This window comes from Lepus europaeus, chromosome 17 (genome assembly GCF_033115175.1).
Source record: "Lepus europaeus isolate LE1 chromosome 17, mLepTim1.pri, whole genome shotgun sequence".
NCBI lineage: Eukaryota > Metazoa > Chordata > Mammalia > Lagomorpha > Leporidae > Lepus > Lepus europaeus.
Genome location: NC_084843.1, coordinates 21,126,951 through 21,144,471, shown reverse-complemented (window position 1 = coordinate 21,144,471; position 17,521 = coordinate 21,126,951). Strand labels below are relative to the sequence as shown.

Sequence of the window (17,521 nt, the reverse complement as noted above, 5' to 3'; positions counted from 1 at the left end):
CCGCTACGGCAGGCGCAGCGTGCCAATCCAAAGCCAGGAGCCAGGTTCTTCTGGTCTCCCATGCAGGTGCAGGGCCCAAGGACTTGGACCATCCTCCACTGCCTTCCTGGGCCACAGCAGAGAGCTGGCCTGGAAGAGGAGCAACTTGGACAGGATCCGGCGCCCCGACTGGGACTAGAACCTGGGGTGCCGGCGCCGTAGGTGGAAGATTAGCCTAGTGAGCGTGGTGCTGGCCGACCTTCATGTTCTAATACCCACATTCATAACCCTATTGGGTTTCCCCTGGAGAGCCAAAGATGTGCTACCACAATGGAGATGAAGAGATAAATGGGATATTTGTGTCCACATCTCTGCTGGCTGTTCAAGAGAGACTTCAGTAAGTCTCTCAGAGCCTGGTTTTTAAGGACTCTGTGATCTAATTCCTTTTGCAAAGGTCTGATGAATTCTCTGTGACTGTGTCAAGGAAATGGTATGGAAAATAAGATAAATTTGATAGTAACATCTGAGAATCAACTTTGAGAACAAAACTTTAATCCAATAGTCAACACTCTGCCCTTTTATTTCCCTTCTAGCTCCAACCCTATCAATACCTCCAGGGTTAGAAATTCCCTCACCTCTCTAATCCATCTCTGTTTGTGCTGACACTGTGCTAAGTACCTCCTATGCAGTGTTATAGTTAACCAGCACTGGGTTTTCACAAAGTGGGCACTGTCAGTGTCCCAGTTTACAAATCAGAAAGTCAATGCCAAAGGCCACTTAGTTTATAATTGGCCAAGCCAGGCCAAGCCAGCTGAGACTTAGCTGATGCCAGGGAACCTCCAAGGCTATCTCACAGGGCTTTGAAGCTCCTTAGGCCCTGGCTTCAGGGAACCCAGGGCTTGCCACATTATGGCCACCCAGGGCCTTTAATTTGTAATATTGATTGACGATATTCTCGCTTGAGAAACAACACTAGAGTGTCTCCCTGCCATTGAGAGGACAGATGCACAGAGTAAATGACCCTTTAGCCATAATGGCATGTTATAAGGAAGTGTAAACAGTCATACTAGAATGTTCATGAGAACAACTTCCTGTTGCAATGGAGCCACTAACTCATTTTTCTCTATGTAAATAATTTAATCATTTTGACTTCAGGTTCATCGTCTGTAAAGTGGATATTGCCAGCCATTCCTACTTTCCAAAGTTTCAATAAAGGTAAAATGAAACACTGAATGCTAAACATTGTTATCGAATAGGAACTTTGGTATAACAGAATGACATAGATTAAGCTTAAACTAAAGTCCTGGGAATGCCCCTTCAACCATGTGATACTGTGCAAATTACAGTCTCTGAGGCTGTGCTTTTTAATCTGTTAAAAAAGTGATACAAAACCTACTTTTAATAGTGATGTTGTTAAGATAAAAGTGAGAAAACTGATTAGAACTGAACTCTACAAAAAATTAGACCCAACAGGCCAGTCCACTGCAGTGGCTTTCAATGTGGTAAGCCTGGGCTTCAGCAGAAGTCAGCTTGTGAAGAGCCCTGGCAGCTCTGCCAAGAGTTGGATCACTGGAAATGGACCTGCCCTGGAGTCGAAGGATGCCCAGGTCAGAGCCACAGATCTTATTGGCTCTAAGCTGAAAAGCCCTTCACTCAGCCCAACTTCCAAAGTGACCACTGCAGCTGAGGGTATGGTCAAGTTAGGGTCAGCAACATTGCAGGCAGAACTGTCAATTTCTTGTTAGAGATGCCCCCTGCCTTTACCTGGCCAGCTCTCCTCCCAGGCCAGCCAAGTCATGAAAGTCAACAGAGTGCCTTCCCCTAGGAGGTTCACACCTCCCTTAGGATATACCCCATGTGAAGAGATAGGTAGGTCTGGGCCTCTTAACTTACAAGGCCTAAAGTCCAACAGATTATTATCAAGCCCCTTCTATCAGGTTCTATTTGCCTCTCAATCAGAAAACTTCATTGTAGCTTAGACAGCACCTTTCTTAGCTCCTCTAATAATGACTCTGTCCTTTGTTCTAGACCCTGTCTAATGTACTTGGGCCTCATTCCTGTGTAATCATAACCTCTACTCTACCACCAATGGCTCTACTCCCAACCTGTGTGTACTGATGGTCCTCTTCCCCACTTAGTGCTGTATAATTGTTCAAACCTGGTAAATACCACTCTTAGGATCATTGGTTACTATCCTCACTCTGTCTTTTATGAGCTTGTCTAAATATGATCAGAGTCGGCAAACTTGGAAGGCTTCCATAGCCTTGGCAACTCATGACGACAGCCTAGGGTGGTTACTGGCGCCATAAACTAGAGTGTCAATTTGTTGGGTCAACAACAGGAGCCACTGTGCACTTGCTCCTCATGCGGGATCTCTGTCCTTAATGTGCTGTACATTGTGATTTAATGCTATAACTAGTACTCAAACAGTATGTTTCACTTTGTGTTTCTATGTGGGTGCAAACTGTTGAAATCTTTATACTAAATTGATCTTCTGTATATAAAGAGAATTGAAAATGAATCTTGATGCAAATGGAAGGGGAGAGGGAGCGGGAGAGGGGAGGGTTGCGGGTGGGAGGGAAGTTATGGGTGGGGGAAGCCATTGTAATCCATAAGCTGTAAACTGGAAATTTATATTCATTAAATAAAAGTTAAAAAAAATTTAAATGTTATCTGTCTTTAATGTGCTGTACATTGCTATTTAATGATATAATTAGTAATCCAATGTAGTTTTTTCACTTTATGTTGCTATATGGGCAAAATGTTGAAATCTTTACCTAATATATACTAAACTGATCTTCTGTATATAAAGAGAATTGAAAATGAATCTTTACATGAATGGAAGGGGAAAGGGAGTGGGAAAGGGGAGGGTTGCGGGCGGGAGGGAAGTTATGGGAGGGGGGAAGCCATTGTAACCCATAAGCTATACTTTGGAAATTTATATTCATTAAATAAAAGTTTAATAAAAAAATTTAAATGTTATAATTGATTATTTAGTAATGAATTCATGTACATTTTTTGAAATTCAAAATGTAAAAAACACATTCTTAGGTTATCAAGTTAGGATTCCTTGAGAGGCTAAGAAACCTGTGTGAAAAACAAGTGACTTGTCTTTTTTTTTTTGGGGGGGGTGGAGGACTTCTTTTTTAAAATTTTTTTAAGTTACATAAGTTTCACATATTTCACATATACAGATTTAGGAACTTAGTGGAAAAAAAAAAACTTGTCTTAAGAGGTGATGTTATGGCCAGTTCTCTGACACACAGGCTGAGATACAAAATCTCCTGTAGCAAATGGGATGCTAACAAGACTGAGTCAACAGGTGTTGGTACTGACACAGCCCTCACTGGGGAAGCGCCACGAGTGCCAGGTCTGTTTTCCTCAGTCATGGCCTTTTCACCTGGAAGAACAATTACAGCAGCTTCTTCCTGTGTGAGGCTCAGGTAAGCACATTCTGAGAGCAAGATCAAGACCATTTTGTGATCTCTGTTGCCCTCTCTGATATTTGGCTGGACCCAGCGCTGCTCAGCAAAGCGGCGTGCAATTCTCTTCCCTTCATAGAATGAATGGAGCCCTGCAACCTCTAGACCCCATACTCTGGAAAAAATGAGAAGGAATTTGTTCCATTATGAAAAAGAAGCAGCCTAAGAGAAGGAAGCAGGTCCCCACCCCTGGAAACACTGACTTCTAGTTTCTTAGAAGGATTCTGAGGTCTGCCTCATCATATGTGGATTTTATATTCTTAGGATGCTACATAAAATTCTTAGGCTGAAGTTTCTTCCAAAGAGAATAATGCCAGTGTCTCTGCAATGCAAGAATTAATTGAAGTATTCACTGGCATAGTGAATAACTATTTTTAGGTATTCAAATGCACTTGTTTTTACTATGATCCTTTTCCATTTGCAGGATACAAGTGTACATAGGGATCTTGTAGCAAGTTCATAATTATTTGTGTCAATCTGAACAGTTTTCTTTAGTGCAAGTCATAAGCAGGAGGATTTGCTAGAAGATATTTCATCAAAGCTTTGTGTTTAAGTAGCTTCATAGGCAACTGATGAGATCCAGCATATGGAGAGAATGAGATCTAACAGAAAGAGGTACACAAGGGTACCTAATGAGTAGTACCAGTGGCAGGTGCTACAGAAACTGGGAAGAGCAAAAGTAACCTACTGTGGGATAGAATTATCTAGAAAATTTGTTTGGACTAATTCATTTTAGTCAAATCAGGTGCTATTATTGAATGTCTATTCTGTTCTGTGAATTGTGCCCAGGGTTATGTTTGGATATAAGTGGCACTTGTAGATTTTTATAAAGCTGAGGAGGAGAGGCAGGTGGATGTGACTATTAATGTGTATAGTGAATTTGTGGAGTCACAAAATCAGATTCTGCTATAAAATACAACATGTAGATAGTTGAGTACTTTTGTGAACATATTAAAAACATTGCATTGCACTCTTTAAAGCAGACATGAAGTTTATGGTATGTGAATTGTGTCTTTAATACAAGTATTAAAACAATTTTTTTAAAAAATAAAATGACAGTTAACAATCTTTTTGGCCCAATTCTTCATGCCATCATTAACAGGAGACAAAGTTATCTTTTTACAAGATTTTTATCATGATATCCTCCACTCTGGATCTAGAACAGCTGATTAAAAATGCATTTTTAGAAGGAAGCCCAGTTTTTCTCCCTTTATATCCAGTGCCCATTAGATTTGCCTTTTTATGATTCCTGACATTCTACAGAATCATGCATCCCTTTGATCCTTTGATATAAGTAAGTAAAGGCACAGAAAACACGGCTTAAGAAAACATACAGGATGCTGACAGTGCCCAGTGCACTCTGTATCATCATAGGGCATCTTGGAGTCTTGTTTGGGAAATAGCTTTCAGCTGTGCTTACGGGAGGGTGTGGCTTCTGTATGCACATGCATCCTTTCATCCTTCAGTCACATATAGACACAGCGACTATTAGGCAAACATTAACCTTCACAAAAACATCAACACAAAGTAAACAACTACAATATACTGAAACTACAAAACAATTAGGTCTCCTACGTTTTTGGTTAGAAAAGGCCGCTGGCTATGTGAATATTGAAGTATAATTGATGTTGGGTGGTTTTTCTAACAAAAAAATCCTATAATTGATTCTCTTGTCTTTAAACCATAGTATCTTTGGAAACACACTTTATAGATTGTACAGGGTCATAAAAGTATAAGGTACTTGTCTTATTCCATTCAGATTGCTGTAACAAAATACTGTTAACTGGGTAACTTATGAACAACAGAACTTTATCTCTTACAGTTCAGAGGCAGGAAAGTTCAAGATCAAGGCAGCCATAGAGTCTATTGAAGGCATGCTTCCTCACAGATGGTGACTTCTGGGTGTGCTCACTCCATGAAAGGAGCAAGGGAGCTCTACAGGCATCTTCATAAAGGCACCAACCCCCTCTGCGAGGGTTCAACCCTCATGACCTAGTTACTTCTTGAAAGTCCCTACCTTCTAATACCACCATCACTAAGGGAGGAGGCAGGGCAAAAGCTATCAGACAATAGCAGCATCATTTTGCCTAGTAACGTAAAACTGCTATTGGAAGTGTTAACCTATTAGATTTCAATGACTTTTAGGCTTCTAATATGAGTTCTTTGTTCTACAGGAAAATAAGGCACATGTGCCTTTGGAAAAGGAAATGTTTAGACAAGTTACTATTCAGTAAAAGGGTGCAGAGGATGTAGGCTTTTGGTTGTGTTCAGCAGGAATAGGGAGGAGAAATTTTCTTTTCTTCTTTTTTAAAAATTTGTTTATTTATTTATTTATTTGAAAGGTAAAGTGGAGTGAGAGTGAGAGAATGAAGGAGAGAGAGGGAGGGAGGGAGAGAATGAGTGAGTTCTTCTATCTGCTGTTTACTCCTCAATTCGCCACAACAGCCAGAATTGGTTCACTCTCCAAGATGGCTGCAACAGCTAGAACTGAGGCAGGCTGAAACCAGGAGCCAAGAACTCCATCCTGGTCTTCCATATGAGTGACAGACACCCAAGAACTTGGCAGTCCTCTCTTGCATTCCCTGGCACATCAGCAGGATGCTGGATCAGAAGTAGAGAAGCTGAGATTCTAATCAGTGTTCTGATATGGCGAGGTGGTATCTCAAGAGCCAGTTTTCACACTGCACCACAACAACAAATCCTGTTTTTCCTATTTATTTACTAATTTTGAGAAGTGTGTAGGGAGCCCAGGAAAGCAGGCGAATCCAATGATCTGGAATTTGGGAGACAAATGCAGACTGAAGACCTAGTTTGGAAATGATTATTATGTGGATAGTGACAGTAGCCAGGGTATAAAGACAATTTCCCAAGGAAGAAGGTGGAGCTGTAAAGTACCAACAACACCGCCAATCAAAGAGTTTCAATACAGGAATATTAGTTATAAAGGATTATTATGGGGCCACTATTATGGCAGAGCTGATAAAGCCGCCACCTGTGTACCAGCATCCCATATGGGCACTGGTTCATGTCCCAGCTGCTTCACTTCCATTTCCAGCTCTCTGCTATGGCCTGGGATAGCAGAGAAGATGGCCCAAGTCCTTGGGCCCCTGCACCCAGTGGGAGACCCAGAAGAAACTCCTGGCTCCTGGCTTTCAAATCAGCACACCTTGGATGCTGGGGCCATCTGGGGAGTGAACCAGCAGATGCCAAGACCTCTCTCTGTCTCTCTCTGCCTCTGCCTCTCTGTAACTCTGCCTTTCAAATAAATAAATAAATCTTTTTTTTAAAAAAAAGAGTATCACATTATTACAGAACCAGATCCTTCTGCCTTTATCCAACACTTTTTTCTCTAAAAGTATCTCCCTTTCAGCAATACCAGTGTTTGCTTAGTTCACCAGATATTCAACACGCAGTAGATTTCATGCAGAAAGGAACAAGCAAAAGAATGGACCACTGAAGAGGATACATTGAAAGAGACTGTTCCTTCTGTTCCCTTCCTTGAATTAGATTTCCATGGTGTATCTGTGAATCACTAGACATTTCATATAACCTGAAGCCCAAGTTTTGGTCTTTCTATTTAGTGCAGTTAGAAGATCAAGCCAGGATTATCTTTCAGAGTTGTTCCTCCTATACATAATGATTCCCCTTCACCTATGGGATAAAAATCCAACACCCTCAGCCCAACATCAAGCCTTCCTCATGTGGCATAACCATTCTTGCCACTCATGTCTTCTCCCTATAGCAAAGCATCTGATGGACCCAAACTGACACTTTCCATTACACCATTTAAGACTCTAAATCAGAAAACATATCATTCAGCTTTTGTATATTCTTATTCCATTTCCTCTACCTATGTAAATTGCATTTATTTAAAGATTCCACTTACAAGTCATGTCCTTTGGGAAAATGTCCCTTAGAATTACATCCTACCAGCCAGCGCCATGGCTTAACAGGCTAATCCTCCACCTTGCAGTGCCGGCACCCCGGGTTCTAGTCCTGGTTGGGGTGCCAGATTCTATCCCGGTTGCCCCTCTTCCAGGCCAGCTCTCTGCTATGGCCCGGGAAGCCAGTGGAGGATGGCCCAAGTGCTTGGGCCCTGCACCCGCATGGGAGACCAGGAGAAGCACCTGGCTCCTGGCTTCGGATCAGTGAGATGCGCCGGCCGCAGTGGCCATTGGAGGGTGAACCAACGGCAAAAAGGAAGACCTTTCTCTCTGTCTCTCTCTCTCTCTCACTATCCACTCTGCCTGAAATTTAAAAAAAAAGAGAATTACATCCTATCATTATCTCTGCATAACTACTTTCTATAACTGGTTCAGTCCAGAATATACTGTTAGATATTTTGAATACACCTTATTATTAAAACAACAGGAGAAGAAGGCCCTCAACGTAAGAACTGATATATGCACATATATACATGTGTGTATGTATATATCATATGTGTTATGTATACGTAAATAATATATATATAAATAATATTGCTTTGATCAATTGATTAAAGAGATCAGAGACAATTAATTCAAACAATGAAAGGACAGAATACAATATAAGTTAATTATAGGGATCTGAAATATCATAGGTAGACTTGAGTTTAGGCTTTGGGACAGTCGAGTTTTAATCTAAGAAATCCTTGAAAGAGCAAATATTTCTGAGCACCACCTTCAGGCTACCTGGAAAGTACAAATAAGGCCAGCTGCCCGTAGCAGTGGGAGAAATGAAGGAAAATAATTAAAACTCAACCGCACTGTATTGTTTTCGATGCCATTCTGTGTGAGTGCAGAAGCCTCAGGGCCTATTACAGAGTTTACGCTCTTCAGACAGTCCACGCTGTACCTGTGGGTTCCAGAGGCCTCTAATCTTGGCAAGCACTCATTAAAATAAAAGGCCGCCTGGAGACCTTGAAGAACTCTGTCAGGAAGCCAATCAGCTTAGGTCCACCCCTGACTCTGTCAGCTCAGAAGTTACGTCAGGGCAATTACCTATTCCTATTTTATTTTTATAACCTGTAATTAGTTACTGTGTCATATAATTTCCATAGCCACTGCAAGCATTTAACAGTAACATCAGGGGCACTAGGGATAAAGATTAGCTCCAGGGAGATTGGATTGTTGATGACAGCACCTCAGAAAAGAACATCCCAATTCTCTGAGACATGTCCCTGATTTGAGGATCAAAGGCAGACTATGTGCTTGCATGCCCTACTACGTTCCCTCTCCCATGGCCCTCTGACCCAGCTGAGAACAGCACACGCTCCTGAAAAGTGTCACTGTCACATCTGGTTCCTGGGGTGTAACCAGATGCTGGTCTTCACTTCTGAGAGGAACACAGTCCTCTTTCCTCAACCGAACAATCAAAGGCGGCTCAGACTCTCATTTAGAAGGATGATAGCTACAACTAGGCTTTGGTGAAATAGCACAGCTCTATTTAGTTTGGCATCTCATTCTCAGCACCCATGACACATATATGCACACATGCATGCACACATAGGCACGCAGACACACACATGCACAAATGTATGCACAGACACACTTTCACACCGTCCTCCACCTGCTCTCAACCCTTCTATATACGTCACAGTGGCAGTGAGTGTGTTACTTTTTCTTTGCTATTCATCTCATTCTCATTGACCTTAACATTTGTTCAGCACTCAGTTGGACAGTTTGAAAGACATTTTGGGTAAACCCTAAAACATTCTTGCCACAAGAAATATTCAGGATTAGAAGAAGGTAAAACCAGTATCTGTGGATTGTTTCTAGCTAAGGGATGAAGTAGTGTCTTCTGTCTCTAACATCTGCTACAAAGTAAACATTATTATTTCCATTTTTAAAATGAGGAAATAGATTTGGAAAAGTTAAATATTTAAAGTCTTTGAATGTATCAGCATTAAGGCTAAAATTTGAACCCAGAAGTTCCTGTCTCTAAAATCCATGTTCATTTTAACTATCAAATTTGTTTCAAATGAAAATACTATCATATCATTAAAGGATATACTCTAATAAGACAGAAGATATATTCATGGAAATTATGTAGACGTTGTCTTTCTTTAGAACTAAATTACTTTGACACTATGAAATGCACAGTAGAACTGAAAGTCAATATATATTTGTTGGGAAAATACTACAGTGGAAGAAGTGTGTAGTGGCCAGATCACAGATCAAGTGAAAACGGGCATCCTAGGAGCCAAAGGCATATCTAGTACTGGAGATTTCTGCCAGAGCAATTCCCACACAGTTTCTTTCTCTTAAGAAAGATTCTTCTTGTATAGATTCCATGTGTGCGACTAAAGAAAATTACAAAACACACTCGTAGAACACACAAATCATAATGGCGGGCCAGGTTCCAAGAGGGCTATCTACCCATATCTCAGTACAAGCGATTTCTTGACAAAGCTTAAAGAAAGGAAAAGATGTGCAATGGACTCAGAGCATAAAGTGCATTTTACACACACACACACACACAAGGACAGAGTAAGCAAAACTCTGCAAGTATAAGAATGTTTCTCTCTTTCCCCACTAGAAATGTGGACCCATTTGACTAGCAGTGTATTCTCAAAACCAAACCTCTTCAGAGTTTTGTCCCATCTTATCTCTGAAATATGTTATTCAAAGTCCCCAGCTCTCCTTCCTCAGCAATTAGAGCTCAATTATTTGCTTTACTGATTTGCCCTTGGCATCACAGCTTATTTTTACAAAGCCACGAAGATTTAAAATTAAATTTAAAGAAATTAAATTTCTTTAAAATTTAAAATCTTATAGATTGTGAAGTCCATACTCACAAGCTGTGTCTCCAGCCATTCTTAATTTCTTTCTACTTCCAAAATTTCAAATCTCTTTCATACCACATCTTCACAAATGTCTTTTCCTCTCTATGTCATGCTTTACCCGTTTACCTGTTGTTTTTCCTACCTAACTCAGTCACACCTTTACTGTTGGGAAGATCACGTGATTTCCTGAAAAGCAAGGCTGACTTAGACACCCAGACACCCTTTGTGTGTGCTCATATATAGTATCTTTTTTATGTGTGAACATATGTATGCTTTATGCCCCTGCTTCTATTAGGCTTCTTCTCAGATGAAACACTTCCATTTGGGAAGAGAGAGAGAGAGAGAGAGAGAGAGAGAGAGAGAGAGAGAGAGAGAGAGAGAGAGAATCGTTCATCTGCTGGTTCACTCCACAAACAGCTGTCATGGTCAGACTTGGGCCAATCCTAAGTTAGGAGCCAGGAGCTTCTTCCAGGACTCCCATTTAGTTGCAGGGGCTCAGGCACTTGGGCCATATTCTGCTGCTTTCCCAGGCCATTAGTAGGGAACTGTATAAGAAGACGCCAGTTCCGCTGGTGGTGGCTTTACCCACTAGACCACAGCACCAGCCCCAGCATATTGTCTCTTAACTAAGATAATTTCTTTGCAATAGTTTCAAATAAGATATTCTTTAAATTTTTAATGGCCCAATTTTTTTCTTGTCAACCAGGACTTATAATCCAACCCACCTAAATCTTTTTTCATTTATTTATTATTATTTATTTATTTTTATTATTCATTTATTTATTTGAAAGGCAGCACAACATAGAGAAGAAGAAAAGTAGAGAGAGATCTTCCACCTGCTGGTTCATGTCCCAGACGGCTGCACCAACCTGGTCTGGGCCAGGTGGAAGTCAGGATCCTGAAGCTCTATACATGTGTCCCACACATGGGTGGCAGGGGATTAAGCACTTGTGTCATCCTCCACTGCTTTCCCAGGTGTGCTAGCAGGCAGCTCTATCAGAAGCCAAGCAGCAGAATTTTAGCCAGCCCTCTATCATGCATGCTGGCCCAGCAAAAGGTAGCTTAACCCACCACACCATGATGCCAGCCCACAAGTTGAATATTTTAAACAGAGAGAAGGGTGAGTAGGTAGGAAGAGAGGAAATCCTAAAGTTTCTTTTATATGTTGTTATAAATGAAGGAGGAGAGCCAAACAATTAAAGGGATTAGATTAGTGCTCAGCACATATACTAAAATTGGAACAATACAGAGACGATTAGCATGGCCCCTGCGCAAGGATGACACGCAAATTTGTGAAGCGTTCCATATTTTTTGCTATAACTAGTACTCCAACAGTATTTTTTTCACTTTGTGTTGCTATGTGAGGGCAAACTGTTGAAATCTTTATATATACTAAACTGATTTTCTGTATATAAAGAGAATTGAAAATGAATCTTGATGTGAATGGAAGGGAAGAGGGAGCGGGAGAGGGGAGGGTTGCGGGTGGGAGGGAAGTTATGGGGGGGGGAAGCCATTGTAATCCATAAGCTGTACTTTGGAAATTTATTAAATAAAATAAATAAAATATAATAATAAAATTCATTAAATAAAAGATTAAAAAAGGAATTAGATTAAACTGACTATGGATAACCTTGGAAAAATTTAAAAAGCTGAACAAACCTTAATGTACTCTACGGTGTACACCAACACCCCCATCAAAGAACAATGGCTTTCTTCCTGTATAAGGAAGTTATTTCTGTTTGTGGATGCATGTGCTTTGTTTTTATTTTCATCTTTTTAGAAAAAAAAATGGGATCTTTCCCAAAGTATTATGGGTTTGTAGAAAAAATAAATTCTATATTTCTTTTGAGGGACTAGGGTGTTAGAAGGGAAGGACTGCTCTACTAAACATTTATGTGCCAGGAATTGTACCAGATATTCATACACATTATTTCACTTAATTATCACTGCAACCTTGAGTTGTTATGGTCTCTATTTTATGCTGTGTACGCAGTCTTAGAAAGTCTACCTAACCTGTACAGAGTCACCAAGCAGATTAAACTACTCACAGGATTTGGATTGTCTGTGATAATCTGATTTTTTTTTTTTTATTGTACGACAGTACTTGCTATCCCAGTCTTCCATTTCACCTGCACTTATAGTTATGCCTAGAAGTTTTTGGTTATTTCCATTTAGTAAACCAGTCTATAGTCTTTCCTGCCACATATTCATTACAAGACATTTTATCTACAGAAGCACTGTGGAGCAATGTCAAGGTTTATGCCAGGAGAGTTTCTTCTAGGATTCTTACCATCTCTCAGATGAAGGGGCAAAACAATGACAGGAATTCAAGTTTATAATTCTTCCTTTTCCACAAAGGATGCATGTGAAAAACAGTGAAAACTACCAGACTCTATTGCATTCATAGAGATCATGTGTGAATTTAAGGGCTTATCTTTGTGGTTTGTTGCCTAATCGTGTGAATTACTGACCATCTGTATGCATATTTTCCAGTAAATGAACTGAGGATGAACATAGCATGGTTTGACCTCACTGGACCAAAACAGAAATGGTGATTTTAAGTTCTAATGAAAATAAATTGTGCTGAACTGGATTCTCCAGAGATAATTTATGTGAAAGAGTAGAGACAGAGTTGGCAGATTATACTCCTGTCAGCTGATGTTTTAATTCCATGGCTGGTTTGGTCCTTAAAAGAAACCATAAGAGAATTTCTCAAAAGAGATATTACATGAAGAATTATGCATACAAGTGAGATTTATGAAATATTCATATGCTTTGAAATTATAATTTATATTTTCTGATAATGAAGCCAAAAAATATAGCACTTCCTTACTTTTAAATCACTTCCATATTGCAGGAAAGAGCTTCATTGAATTGTTCCATTATCAAGAATGAACATGGACGTCTGATGTCTTGCCCACTTGCTTTTTTGCTTTCAAAAAGGTAATCTTCGAATGAGAGTCATGAAATATAATTGGGGCTAAAAGTATTCCTTGGTGTGTATAAATTCAGTTTTAACTATCCACTATTGACCCCCAACAGTCACTGTTTAGGAATGTTCACAGCTACCCAATAGAATCATTATGGAGATAAAATGACACAGTGTATGCAAAATTTCTATGAAGAATTTGAATGAGTTAGTGCTGAGTCTAACTCATTGGTATGAAAGAGCGATTTATGAACTGGTAATTGTCCCTGACTAACTATTCTGCATCTTTATCTCAATTTGTGCTATTATCTGAGAGCATATGAACTTACAATGCTTTGTAATCAATAACACTTCATTTCTCTATTCCTGTGTCCACATATAAAAGCACTTAGGTCACAAGGGAGTTCTAAAGATGAAAAAAGAAAATAAGTACACCTGGAACAGTGGTTGGCATGTAGTAAATGCTTAATGAATGCTAAGCACCGCTACCAAGATTGAGGATCTGGAAAGTGTCCTGAATAGGTTCTCACAATAATGGCCAGGGACAACTGTCATTCATGTGATTAATGCTAGTCTGGCTGCTGGGTCCAAATCTCTTGCACCAAGTTTGATGACAAACGGTTTTTGCAATAGATTTTTAGTCATGCTTTTCCCGGTGGCACAGAGATTTAAACCCCAGCTTGGGATGTCCACATCCCATTTTAGAGTCCTGACTTAAGTCCTGGCTACTCCTCACTTCCTGGTAATGTGTCTTCGGGGCATCAGATGATGAATCATATTCTTGGGTTCCTGCCACCCACATGGGAGTTGGATGGAGTTCTCCTGGCTTCTGGTGGGCCCATTCCAGACTGTCTTGGCCATTTGGGGAAAGAACAATGGATGGAAGATCTCCCTCTCTGTCTCTCTCCATCTCTATCTCTCTCTGTCTCTTCCTCTCTCTCTGTCACTTTTCTTCTCAAATAAATAAACAAATAAATATCTTGTTTTAAAACAGCAGGCTTGAGAAATATATGGTACAAACCCATGTTCAGGGTGTCACCAGCACACTTTCTAAGGTCAGACCAAATCTTAGAATCCTTTGCAATATTTGCTGTCATAGATTACAACACACCAGAGGAAATCTACTTAACAGCATTTCATGAAAACTCAGTCTGACGTCAGTCTTCTGAATCACACCTCAGGGTAGGAATTGAATTTTAGAACATGAATAGAGTGAAGATAGGAGAGAAGATAATAACCAAAAACGATGACTCATATTCCTTCAAGCATCTTCAGGGTCCTTTTCGTATCATGAATACAGAGCTATTCCAATAAAATCTTTAGATTTCTCACTCACAATGACTGAAGACTTCATTTGTGCAACTAAGGAGAGAAAAGGTAATAATGAAGAGAATGCTAGCTGTTATTTTTCTTTAATGCATGGCTTAAATGTCCTTTATAAAGCTTTTTCCAGATTCCTCTTGCCATTTGTTGATTATATATAATGATCCTTTCCATGGAGTCACCTCCCTTCTGCACCACAGCTCTAAATCATGCCAGTCACATACCTTTCTCATAATCCAGTCTGCAAATGCATTTGTAGTACAATAGCTGTCTTTATACCTCTCCAAAATTTCTAAGGATACTTGAGGAAAGAGATGCCCTTGAAATGGACACTACTATTTCTTTTCCAAAGTCCTCACAAAACGAGAAATTTCCACAAGATTACTGCAACAAGAAACCTAACTGGTCTTTCTGGAGTTAACCCCAGATTGGTTAAAATGAGGATATGTTACTAAGAAGCTTACTTACGCTTTTTCTCTTACAAGTCCAGAGGCCCTTATTTCATTACTGCCTACTCAGAGCATAGAATCTGTCAGGAGTGATAAAGGGTCATCCTATAAACTCAGATTTACCTCCCTTCCACTCATTTACTCCATCTTTATTAGAGCAAGATATGAGCTTCAGAAACCCAAGCTTCATAGAAAAGTTTATTGTCATTTAAGATGTGATGCCAAACAAATCATTGCTTGCTTTCAGTTTATGTGTAGAATAAATAATGGAAAATGTGGCATTTCATGTATGCACAGCAAACTAAATATCACAATATTCCTATAAAAATAATTTGCAAGTTGCCTATCATTTGGTCATTTGCCTAGTTTCCACTTGTTCACATTCATATTTATTGCTCTCTTCCCCTCTCTCCCTCCATCCCACTGCCCCCGTCTTTGTCTCTCCCTTTTCTTCTATCTCTTTCTAAAAGTGGGAGAGAAAGTAACAGACAGAGAAAGGAACATGTAAGATCACTAACTGATGAATGGACAGAGAGATGAAATGATGTAGACAACAGAGGTAGAGTCTATCAAAAAACAGCTATTAAACAAATCATAAATAAATAAAACAAATCATATCACAGTCAGTTCTAGTTCAATAAATGCTTAGTTATTGAATAATGCACTTCTGTCTAGCATGTAGAAAGTGCTAATATTTCTAATTAAAGTGAAAGAACACTGGTGTCTGATGTTAGATAATAAATATTAGCCTTCCACTTTATCTTTTATCTGGTGATCTCAAAGTTTACTCAGTCTAGGCTAAACATTTTCAGATGGAGATAACAATATAGCATGTTATTGACTGAGCAATTAAAGTCAAAGGAGTTGTTCCTACACCAATGTGATGAAATTAGGAAGATTCATTCTCTATCATTTTTCCAACCCCTCTGCTGGAGGACCCCTTCCTTTCCTCTATGCCATGTTAACTAGTTTTTGTTTTATGATTTGCTGATTTTTGTACTTAAAGGCTGAGGGTCAGCGAAAGGGGAAGACAGAATGAGAGAGAGAGAGAGAGGAGAGAGAGATCAAATGTCTATCAACTAGTTCACTTCCCAAATATCTGCAACAACTGGACTGAGCCAGACCTAAGCCAGGATCCAGAAAATCCATCCAGGTTTCCCACATGGCTAGCAGAGAAGCAAGTACTTAAGCCATCATCTTCTGCTTTCCAGGTGCAAGAACAGGGCATTGGATAAGGAAGCAGAGTAGCTAAGACTCAAACCTGCATTAACAATATAGGATTCCAGAGTGTAGCAGTTTAACCTGCTGCTCCACAGTGAGGGGCCCTTATGTTATCTAATCTTAATTTTTGTTATTAGTGACAAAATAAAATTTAACTCAGAGTATTTTAAGATTAATAAACAAAAGCAAATCTAAAGGATATCTCCAGAGATGGTTTCTATTTCTAATTGTCATTTTATCCAGCTTCAGCCCTGAATTGTCCTTAAAATTTATGAACCCACACAAGAAAAGTCCATTTAAGTATCTCCAAGGAGATTCCTTTTTACCCACAGCAATTCCTTTAGTTTCACTCTTATCCTCTTTACATCCATATATGAAATACACCTCCAACTGGGAGGTGTAACAGCCTTTTCTAGAGCTCTGCCAGTATCCTGAGAGGCTGCCTCCAATAAGACTCCATCTCCACTTAACCTCATACAACATTCTGCATTACCTACCCTTGTGTTTGATAACACACTATCCCATATTACTCACTACCATTACATGTGAGTTATTTTCTATTGCCAGATAGATAGTAAAACCATCCACTGCCTCCATTCCTGACTCACCTTGTCCATAAAGTTTATGCTGTTTACAATAAGTGTATAATTAATAAAGAATATAAATGCTTTGTATTTATTGCCTGTTATATTATTTGGAGGAATAATTAAGTTATTGCCTAAAAGGGCTTATCAATAGTAGGCATGTCAATATTAAAGTTTACATAAAAATGATCAACTTTGCTAATCATCAGGGAAATGCAAATAAAATCACAATCACATCCACTACAACAGGTATTAGCAAAAAAAGGACAATATTACTGGCAACAGTACAGAAAAAGGGAAAACATCAGGTAGAGTGATATGAGGCTATAAATTAGCACAGCCATCATGGAAATGATAAATGGAGGCTCCTCAAAAAACTAAAAATAGAATCATCACATGATTCAGCAATTCCACTTCCAAGTATATATCCAAAAGAATGAAAATCAGTATGTTGAAGAGATGTCTGCCTTCCCATGTTCATTGCAATGTTAATTCATAATAGCCAAGAAATGGAAGCAACCTAAGTATCCATCAATGGATGAATAAAGAAAATGTAGCATATATAAGCATAGATTATTACTCATCCTTAAAAAAGGAAGAAAATTCTGACACTGGAGACAATATAGATGAACCCAGAGGACATCATGCTGAGCAAAATAAGCCAGACACAGAAATACAAGTACAGCATGATCTCATTCATATGTGGATCTAAAAAAAGAGAAAAATACATAGACATTGAGAGTAGAATAGTGGTTCCCCTAGGCTGAAGGGTGGGGTTGGGTAATTGAGAG

General features: G+C 39.4%; 1 pseudogene; it reads left to right on the top strand.

The window, feature by feature from the left end:
• Nucleotides 1–11,437: 11,437 nt before the first annotated feature.
• LOC133776477 (U6 spliceosomal RNA) lies at nt 11,438–11,536 on the top strand (annotated as a pseudogene).
• Nucleotides 11,537–17,521: the final 5,985 nt, after the last annotated feature.